We start from the raw sequence: 10,868 nt of genomic DNA on the forward strand, positions 1-10,868 counted from the left end.
CGACAGAAAATTCAGATGGACGGGTATCCGGAACGGCCGAGGAATAAGAACGGAAAACCGCTCGGAGTTCTGCGATGATTTTGTTGCGAGCGCGCGACGCTGGTGCCGCCACGATGCCGTCGTCTTATCTGCATCAATTATCTGAAGTTCTGCGCCGTGCATAAATCTTCGCCGTTTCCAAAAGAATTCAAAAGCCGAAAGTTCGCTCCGATCACCAGCTGATTCGCGTGCCTGCCACCAGACGGCGCTGCAGCGTGACCCAGTGGCACATCATTGACGTCGTGAAGTTCGTCGGTCTCGGTGAGTGTTTATGTGCTTTCACCGCGGAAGAAGACCAGGAACGAGGAGGGTTGGGAATCGCGCAGGATTCCAACGTCGCGACGTATGACCATTCGGGGGAACCGAAGCTCCCACCGTAGAGATCGCGGCGCCCCGGCGCCAGAGGTCGAACCGATTCCAACAGATGCCGTCCTTCACTATTTTCCCGTCAAATTCTCGGCGTTTTTCCATGTTAAAAATGAGGTTCAAGAAGCTGTGCTTTTTTTCCGAGGTCCAAACTATAAATCCAGCCGCGCCCACGACGTTTGCCATGTCATGCCTCTTCGTCGGTGCAGAAGTCAAAGTTCATCGTATTCCAGCCCGCCGTCTGTCGGAAGGATGGAATTCCGCTAGAATCTACACAGCTTCCGATGGAACCGATGGAGGAAATTCCTGCTGACCGACCATTTGATTCTCTCCCGTTTCGCGGAATCGCTCGCACCGGAGAAAACGATTCACTGACTTGCAAGAGAACTCTTGACCAAGTGACACCGTGTAACCCTTCCTCCGCCGTCGCGGCCGAATGGAACTCTGCACGCGAGCGCAAGTCAAGGTCGACCGTACGTGGATCCCGTCTGAGTGAGGCGGTCTAGCGCTCGCGCTCCGGTCCTTCATTAGCGCACCCACTCCCACCAAGACTGTTTTGAAATGCTACCCGTATTTTGGTTCTAAGTTTATGTTCATGCTCTTTTGCCGAGATATGAATTATTCTGCTTGGCACCGCGCAAATGAATGTCCGGAAAATTCACAGGGGCGCCGTACTGTACGGAAAGACGTTGCACTGACCTGTTGTAGGGGTTCGAGTTAGAACTCCATGGTTGAGCGCCGGTTTTCGGTAGCGTTGGGATCACGGCTGCCATGCGAAATCACTCTGGTTTAGCGACCTGTAAAGACGAGTAGAACATGCGATATGAGGAATGCTTTCTACATCTGATGAATAGAATGAGAGGCTGTGTACCGATGCGTGGGATGATCCGATCAGGGGACGAAGTCACGAATGAAACCGGGAGGAGAACTCTCTCGTGGATCAAGACGTCAACAACAGACGACCTAATGAATAGAACAGTACTCGAAGGGGAGTCGCTGATTTTACGCATCGGACGGTGCTTATCGGAATGGAAGACGAACGAATGGAAGTTTATCGCGGAAAAAACAGTGGGCGAGTGTCACTGTCGATAAAGAAAGTTTCCGGTCAGCGTCGTCGGCGTCGTAGATCTAGATTCGACGGTGACGAAGACCGTCATTGAGACGCGCTGCCTGCTGAATGTAGTCGTAGACTTGACCTTGATCCATTCGGATCCCTTCTTTCCTGCGAGTCGATTTCGAGGGAGAATTCGAGCATCTCGAAAATCAGACTTCGTCAATCGTCTGACTGTACACGGGATCGTCTCGATAATGACTCATCTCGGATTCTAGTCGGGGAGTTTATGCCGCGCTACCGCAGGATCGAGGAACCACGGATCTGTAAAGGGTTCTGACCATCTGACTAGCTACCGCGGGGAACCAGTGACTCACGGACTTCATGTCGCTGTCGGTGATGCGACGACGACGACGACGACGCTAACATGATCACTGAGCGTCGACGAACGCGAGACTTGCACTCGAATACGGCAACGACAGCAGCTGCCGCGGCAGCTATCACTGCAGGTGGAGTAGTTCGAGACGACTGACACGAGAGGTTAGCTCTCTGTTGGCATGACTTCGACTCTCCCGCTTCCTCCCAAAATATCCTCAACTCATTGAGTGAAGCCTCGGCCAAGATGCTTGTCTCTCTGCGGCTGCATCAGAAGCAGCAGCAGCGCTCGGAAATGGAAAAGAACTTGGTTGCGGTTGCGGAGATTGTTCTGGCGGTTTGCGAGAGCAGTCTCTGCGGCCGACCTTTCGAGCTTTGGAACGGGCCCTCCATGATTTTCGTCCCGGGGTTTTTTCCACTTGACTTCGTGACTATAGGCAGCGACTCGTTTCTTCTTTTTGATCTCCGACGGTTCCTCAGCTAGGACTCTTGAGGCGCAAGGCCTTGCGTCCTTCTCGGACAATTCGAAACTCGTGGAGAAGACCGGGGAACGGGAGCTCATCGAAGCTTGGAGGAGGAAGAGTTGCCTCACAGGATTCGAAACGGTAATTCCACTCACTGTTCAGTGGATATCCATCGGGAAACGTCGCAGAGAGAATCATTGAGAACATGAATCAAAAGGGAACCGGAGATGCCCGGAGCCGAATTGAGCGCGAGAGAGCCGAGTTCTTCGGTTCGGAAGTAGGCAGGGCGTTTTTACTCGATGACGACGACCGAGCATATCTCCGTAAATCATGTGAGAATTTCGGCGGAACCGATATTCTCGTCGTGATGGCTGACATCATAATGCGCTCTTGCAAGGGTCGAAAAGGACAGTTGAATTCACTGACGGACCAAAAGGCCTATGTATATCGCTGGGCGAATAAGCAGATAATAGCCCCGGGCTCGAAACCGGCGACATTGAAAAGAAGTCCACCACAAGCCCAGTTGCGGGTCGGACAGCGGCGCACCAAGGGCTACGATCGACGTCGCCATAGTACGAGCGACGTGGTGGGAATGTCGGAAGGCCCGAGGCGTGTGTTACGTCTATGGAACGTTACAAATCGCGCTTCGGGTCAAAAATCTTCTCAGCGCCAAACGACGATGACCCGCAGTCCGTGATCCGCGCAACGGAAATCAGCCGATGCTCACGAAGCTCCTTCCGTGGCCGCTCCTGCTCAGGTTGCTCCTTCGATGCCTCCGTGGCACCGCGTCGTTATTGCCAACGTTTACCACAACACGCGTTTATTAATGAGACGCGTTTCCCCCAACAAATGGAGCGATATGTATTCGCTCGCTCATCGGACCATCAGCGTGCAACGCAGTCGCCTTGGTGTGAACCCCTGGTTACAGGCAAACCATCACCCATTCAGTGTTCTTCAAAGTGGGGAAACGAGATCTCCCTAGAATTGATCGTTGGGACCGGACTATCGTTCGTATTGTATTGCCGGAGGGTTCCCTCTCGTTTTGCAGTCTTGCATCGGCCCCTTTCCTTTTGTCCCAGAGCGGAAACGAAGGTTCGGATGCGGCTGCGTGCCGAATTTTTACAAACCCGGGATAATATTCCCCTCTCGGATAATTAAGTCTCGATTTCCTTCGGAAACATGCCGGAAAGGATCTCTCACGATCCACGAGGTCTTATGCCGAGGCGATAGTCCGGAGCGGCAGAATTATACGCAAGTGACATGGAGTATTCCTATGCAAGCGAGAAAATTCTCAATCTCCGCCCGGTCATTAGGAACCCGACCATGAGCTCTGGGCAAGTCCTCGAACCACGCACGGGACTTTGGTCGACGTGAGTGAACAGATCTCGAGCTCCGAGTGCCATCAGCTCGCCGACGCTGCTCGGACTCACGCGACAGGCGATTCAGACTGTACATCGGCGTGGGTCCGCAGTCCAACACTATACAGGCACCGCCGATGAGTCGCCGGGCGCTTTATATAATAATATTATATAATACGGGAAATGGCGTGGCGGTCGCAAGCATCCGATGCTGATTCTCGTCGTCAATATTTCTCTAGTTTTCCAGCGTTCAGAAACGATCGAACGTGCGACGGAAGAGCATCATGCAGACCGGTAGGCAGCAGCGAAGCAGCGGGCAGCGATCATTATTTAGCAGCAGATCGTGAGTTGATGCGGCTTGACCAGTCGAGAAAAATGCGCGCGAGTGTACCTCGCGATTAGTAGGAACGAGAAAAGAAGAGGCAATTCTAATTGGTCAATCGTGGAAAACCGTGGCAGTGTACCGCGACCGGCGAGAGAGCGGGAGGAGGAGTGAGCGAGACTTGAACAAGGTAGAATCTTATCGAAATGAAGATCAACAATGCACGGTTAGAATGTGGTGTCGTTATGGCTCTGGTTTGAGGAACCGCGCCCGTAGGTTTGCCGTCCGGCCGGGCCGCGAGCCCTGGCGCGTCAGAAACCACAACAAGAACAGCACAAGCGACAACAACAATGCGAGCAAGCGATTCAGGAACAACAACGACAACAATAACGACAACCGACGATGCCGGTGACGTACCTCGTCGATGACGACGACAACAGCAGCAGCCCTAGCAATATCGCAACAATGACGGAATAGCGATGCAGAGTTATGCCGATAGCTCTACCATTTGGAATTTTGTAGTGGTAACGGCCAGTTGGCCTTCGAATGGATTTTCTGTGGAAACTTCCGGAACGTCGTCGTTCGAGAATCGTAGGTTCGCTCGAGTCGACGCATCATGCTCCGACACGTGAGCTCGCGTTCGGAGCGACCTATGACAGGCGGGCTAGCTTCGATATTGACGGTCATGTAATCGACTATGCTAATTGCTGTAAAAATTGTTCAAGGCTCAAACGTTATTCGAACCAATGAGGAGGCTTCGGAGTTAGGTAATCCTCTTGGGCTTGGAAACCTTTCGATCGGAACTCGTTTAGGAGTTGAGGGATTGAGACATCTCCTGTTATCTCAGAGAATACCAAGCTACACCCCAAGCCCCCACGAAAAATGACGAGGTCCAAGCTCGAGCCGCGAGGTCTAGAACCTCTGCGGCGATCCGGGAAGTCGTCTCTGGCTGCTCTGTTGAACGGCTTCTCCACATGACCGTCAGGCGAGGTGGAAATTCTCACAGTTCTCATCCAGACCTCAAGACCGCAACAGATCATGATCTATGATGTGTTCATGGTTTGCTGTATGTTTGCGAGAACTATGAGCATATGGGGACGAGGAAATTATTCTCCGGTCGTTTCGCCCAAAGACGAACATCCGGAAAGTATCGGGGGAGGAAGTCGATGGTACATGTACGATTCAATAACACCGTCTCACCAGCGATGGAATTCAAAACACATGTAGCTCGACACAGAGAGGGGCTTGCGATTCTCTTAAGCAGGGTGCATCTTTTTCAAATACATCATCGATACAGCTGTCAGAATTGATCGACAGTTTGCAAACATGCTGAGCGTCATGTCCACCAAATCATGCTCTGTGATGAACGAACTGACATTTCAAGAAACTTCAGGCCAGCTGCCTATTCTCGGAGCCTCTCAATTCATGTCCAGGATCAACTACCCCGGCATCTGTTGCTCTTTAGCCGTCACCTCCTCCAGGAGGTCGCCCGCACTCGTCCAGTCAGAGCGGCATTCATGGCTAGGGCATCGGAAACTGAGTCCCACCCGAGTTATTCTCGGAGAACAGGGGGATACGCAGTCTAGAAAAATTCAGGTCAGAGAATTGGGTAGAAGCTCCGATTTTCCCCGAACGCTTCCGAATTATGACGCTTCGCGTATGTTACCGGCTGATACTCTCGACGGAGAATCACCGATAAGTTCCTAAATACTCACAGCATGGTTGGCCAGCTGTCATCGAGAACCAATGGACGGCAACAGCATGTCTGTGAGTAGTATCTCGTTCACGGACTCGAACAGAGGTGCAGAAGAGGACAGGCGCGCACTCTGTAGTCTCTACGGTAATCCAAGTAGATGATCACGCGCTCTCTCCACCTGTTCGCCGTAGAGAGAGTAACCGACGACGACGACAACGACAATCTCTTCCTTGGTCCACAACCGAGTCCAACTTCACAGACGACGACAGACGGCCACAGCCAATGAGCCAGCCAAGCTGGGAGGCAACAACACACCACTACCGCCACCACAAACGCACCACCACCGATGGTAAGCAGGCGGCAGAAGAACTGAATGTTGTGACATGGCCGATTTCTCGACAACGACGCATGCGCTGGCCCGGCGCCCGCCGAAATTCAAAAAGCTGTCTCGCCGGTGGTTCGCCGAAGGAGCGCCCGTCAGCTCTTCGATTCGACCCGCCCGCTTCCTCTAAGACCGTTCCCCCAGCCGAATCGTTCGCTTCATCTTTTCTGTATTTTTTTCGAGCTGGCAGTGCAATCTCTTGGACTCGCAATCGTTGCAAATTGAATAAGTGAGCTCGCATGGGAACATGAATGCAAGCACGATTTCTTTGAATTTTCGCTTACGCGGAAAAGAAAGAGAGCAGGTTCTCCGGTCGGCTCTAGGTATTGGGTTGTCGTTTGAATTCCGATCGATGAAGAAGTTCGGCGAGAATCCTCAGCTTTCAGAAATCGGGCGACGCACCGAAATCGCTGGTGAGTATCCGCAGTATCCGGAGCGAGTTCTTTCGCTGTCTTTCAACCAAAGGTTCCCCTCGTTCGCTTCACAAAATGCTGAAAAGTTCCAAATCGGCTCCGCCGTCATTATCGTCAAGCTGGGTTAGGAATGCGGTCTGAAGAGAATCGGCGAACATTCGGCGATCGACCGCGTTTCCGCCAGGTACCGTGCTTGGCTGCTCTGACCGAGCGTCAGGAACTTCCAATAAGCGTGGTGAGTCTCCCAGGAAGTTATGTGCCTCCGGAAGTTTTGTACCGGGTTCTTTCGCGAATATTCCCGGTTCCCCATGTTGGAGCTTGGGAGTCCGTGATCCGTCAGGAACGATGGGTGTTCCGTCATCCAGCTTCTATCAATCCAAGATGGTGCCGGTAAATCATTAGGGTGACGATAATACTGATGCTTCATACGTTCTCCCATGAGTTGTTCTCATCGTCTCATCGAGGGAAATACTCAAGGAACATGCTTTCATAAATTACAGCTCATCAAGATCCTAAGATGCTCGTCTGGGGCACTTCTGGACCGATTGCTCCGATGGCACGAAAGACACTTGTTGCCTGAGTGAAGCATCGGATCGCTCATCGACGATTAATAGCTCGGCGGTTCTCGGAGCTCGGATCGGGGAAAGAATCGGACGAAGGCGAGGGACGAGGAGTGACGGAATTCCTCCACTCCGGTGGACGAAAGTCTCAGAGACCCGACATTCAGGCTCGAAGATTCTTTTGGCGAAAATTCCTAAGCGTAGGGAATGAGTGACGAAAACTCAGGGAGAGCGTTGCGGTTTCTGCGAAATTCCGAGAATCGATGCCTCACTCAAGGTCCAAAGGCAATACCTTCGGATGCCGTTCCGTACGCTGAGCAAAATCAAGTGCATTCCCTCAAACGGGGCCTTGGCCCACAACACGGAGAAGAATGCTACGAATGAGAAGCGGGAGGGGAAAATGCGCAGCTTTTTTCTGACAGAAGCTTCTGGTTGGCGCGGGTGCGCGCGCCTGAAAGACAAAGCGTGTCACGACGAGGCCTCGATTTTCGTGCCGACCGACAGAGCGGCGACTCCGGCTCCAGCCGTGGTGTGGTCTTCTGCCAGTGCGTCTAGCCGCTAGCTCAATGGCCGGCGAACGGCATGCGGCAGCCGTCCGACTGACTGACTGACTGCGGCTAGGTAAGCGGGCTGAAGAGTCCCGAGTTGTTAGAAGAAAGAAGATGGCTCCCGTTTAAGCATTTCACCGGGTCCGAATTTCGCAACCATCAGCGGCGAGGTCAGAAAAACTGCCTTGACTTGGGACTAACAACAACAACTACAGAAGAGTCACCATCTGGAATCGCAACGAAACCACTCCAGCAATGAGTTTCATGCGCCGACCGAGTGTGGCCGACTTTCGGGAATCTTCTCTGCCGTGAGACAAAAGCTCCAAATTAAGAGGTATCAAGTCCCACCGGCAGGAACCGCGAAAGCTCCATCAGGGGAGAGGAATCGGCTGCTCATTCGTCGTCAGAGTTCTCTAAAAAGTCTCTGATCTCACAATGGACGAACAGAGTGAATGAATGGGGGGATGGATGTGATGATGGCTTTCAGGTATATTCCCAGAGTCTTTAGACTCGAGCCTCGAGCCACAAAGGGCTCAGCCCCATCCGCTGACGGGACCGAGTCGGCTCCCTCGCCGCGCCAGTCGGGACCGCTGCCACGGGGCTCCAACTCGGCCTCTTGGTAGTCCCAATAAGTTTCCTGTCAGCGCCAGGACAAGTCACGACGATAGCTCCGAGGGTGACCCACAAAAACTTGGGAGTCCCCAGTGACAGGACCGCGCAACTTTTCCATGGCATGGTCGGCTTCGTTCGGCAGAGCCACCCCTTTCTATTCTTACGGTCCCGTGTGTTTCCCGGTATTCACCGTCATTGTTTTCTTGTTTCTCTGATTTGACACGTTTGTCACTAACTCACTCGGTCCGAGTCGATAGGAACTTCCTACTGCCGAACGAGGCTGCGAAACTTCTCTAGGAGAGTGAGGCCTCAGCTCGGGGCGCTTCGGAAGTCCGGGACGAAACTTGATTCGAATGATCAGGTTTTGATTCTTTTCTCGGGGAGCGGAAGTCATTGACTCCCAAATCGAATATGCTCGTCCCAAGCAGGGTGAGAATTAAAAACGAAACCGAGTCAGCTTAAAGGATGGATAATTCACAGCATGATGATTCCCGATGTTGGATATTACTCTTGCGAATCCGAATTCCGGGAATGGCTTCCGAATGGGTCACAAAGATCGAATGGGTCGAGTTGCGAAATTAGATTTGTTTCGCATTCAAGGGGAGCCGCCGACTTTCAGGTCTTGGCTTCGATGCCGTCCCGGCCGTCGTCGGAGTCGTTGTTGATGCTGTCCGAAATCAAGCGAATACACCTCCCTACGCATTAGCATTGTTTCTGTCCGTCTTCGAATGAACGTCTCTGCGTTCGTTGTTTCCCATACATATTCTTCTTGGATGCTCCGTGCGGCTCTTCGTAACACTAACCCACTCGAAGCGCAATGTCGTCGTCAACGCCGCTCGGTTCTCACCGTTGTTTTCTCAGGGAAAAATTCCGAGACTCCTCAGTTGGCCACTGCACTTGTAAGGATTGAAGAACCACCGGCAGCAGCAGCCGAAACCGGAGCCAGCCAGCGAAAGCGAAAGACGCTCGCATCTGACCGACGGAAAGACGCTCGGCTAACGGTCCATAATGTCACACCGGAGTCAACCCCCATTCACGGAATATGCGTTCCCGACACGCTTGCACCGCACGATATACTGGTGATCCCAAAGATTCAATTCTCCGATCTTCCCGCTCCCGGAAGCGAACTTCTACCGCGATATGTGCGTAGAGGAAAAGCTGAAGGAGCACTTAGACGTTGGCGGAGAATTTTTTCTCGGAGATTGTCTGATTTTCCGTCTACTCCCCGTCTAGTTCCTTGACTTGGCCCCTGTCATCTCGCTCGTCATCCTCTGCTGAAAGCCGCAAAGTTCAAGCAGCCGTGGACTGATATTTATCAGAGCGTCGTCTGGAGTCAAGGTTACTCTGAGGTTCTCCGATTTCTCTCGTGCGTTTTCTTCTCGGGCCTTCGCTCAACCAACGTTCTTGTCGCCAATGTTCTTCCAAAACAGAGCAACTCTTCGCTCTTTTTCGGCAGCAGTAGCCGCGACTAGAGCTGACCTTTTGCCGCAGTGAAAATAAAATCATCAAGCTTCTTTTTTATGTCGAGAGATCTGATGATTCTTCTGAATAGCTACCGCGTAAACGTCTCCAACACGATGATAAGGAATGTCGTGACACCGCCAAGCGACCGCTGCCTACTTCGGAGAATTTACATCCACAGCAAGTGCCCATTTTTATATGATTTTTCTAGCTTGTTCAGCTTAGCCCATAGTCGCGTGTCTGCGGCCAAATCATCTCACAGAGGCCAGACCCAGTTTCCCGAAACTCCCCTCTCGATCGAAAACATCGTGAGGTGAGACAAATCATCCCGAGGGGTTTCGTTCAGGAGCAATCCAGCTGGATCTGTCACCTTCCCCGCCGCATGAGGACGGGAGCTGGGATGGGCTCCGTGGACGGCGTACTCCTTCTCCTAGACTGCCGCAGGTTTGGACGGATGGGCATTAGAGTTCCGGGATCCTCCGGAGCTTGCGCGACCTCTCCAACGTGAAGCGCTCGCGGTTGATAGAGGATGCTTCAATTTGACGACCATCGATGCCTCGATTGTCCTCACACATCACTCCGCTCTCCGAGAATTCCAATATTGAGCTTCTCACGGGACATCTAGAGGGCAGCGGGGATTTTCCTGTCTTCCGCCTCACTGAAGAGCCTCTAATCAGCTCATAAGCTCCTCTTGACATCACCCGGAACACGAATCAGTCTCCATGATACTCTCCTGTTCGGGCCGTTTCGGAGCAGTACACCGGTCGGCTGGCTGTTTTTCCAAATATGTTTTGGAAATGAACATATTTTCGGTGTCCTCGGTATGGCTCCACGCTTACTGCCGCTGACTGACAGATCGATGAAACGCTGGTTTTCGGCCGACGGATGAGTGAGCTGCGATATGCACGAGGATTGACCTAGTGTCGAGAGCCAAGAGCGGAAAATCGGAGGGGAAAGGAAATCAGGAAGGCTAAATCTCATGAGCTACCATACGGAGAGTCAATATGCGATTAGAAGTTAGCCGAGATGCCGGAGCTCGCGGTCAATTACAAGGGGGCGGAGGCAGGCTCCATCCACAATCTAGGAGCAACCGCGGCGGGGGGGACCAAGGAAGCAGCTTAGTAGTAGTAATAGTACCCACAACATGGATCGAATCTGTATCGAGTTCAACTCGACGATATATACGGGCCCTGGCAACTGATGGGATTCTTGAGAAAGTCG

The sequence above is a fragment of the Galendromus occidentalis genome, unplaced genomic scaffold (assembly GCF_000255335.2).
Source record: "Galendromus occidentalis unplaced genomic scaffold, Mocc_1.1 scf7180000075388, whole genome shotgun sequence".
In the NCBI taxonomy this organism is placed as follows: domain Eukaryota; kingdom Metazoa; phylum Arthropoda; class Arachnida; order Mesostigmata; family Phytoseiidae; genus Galendromus; species Galendromus occidentalis.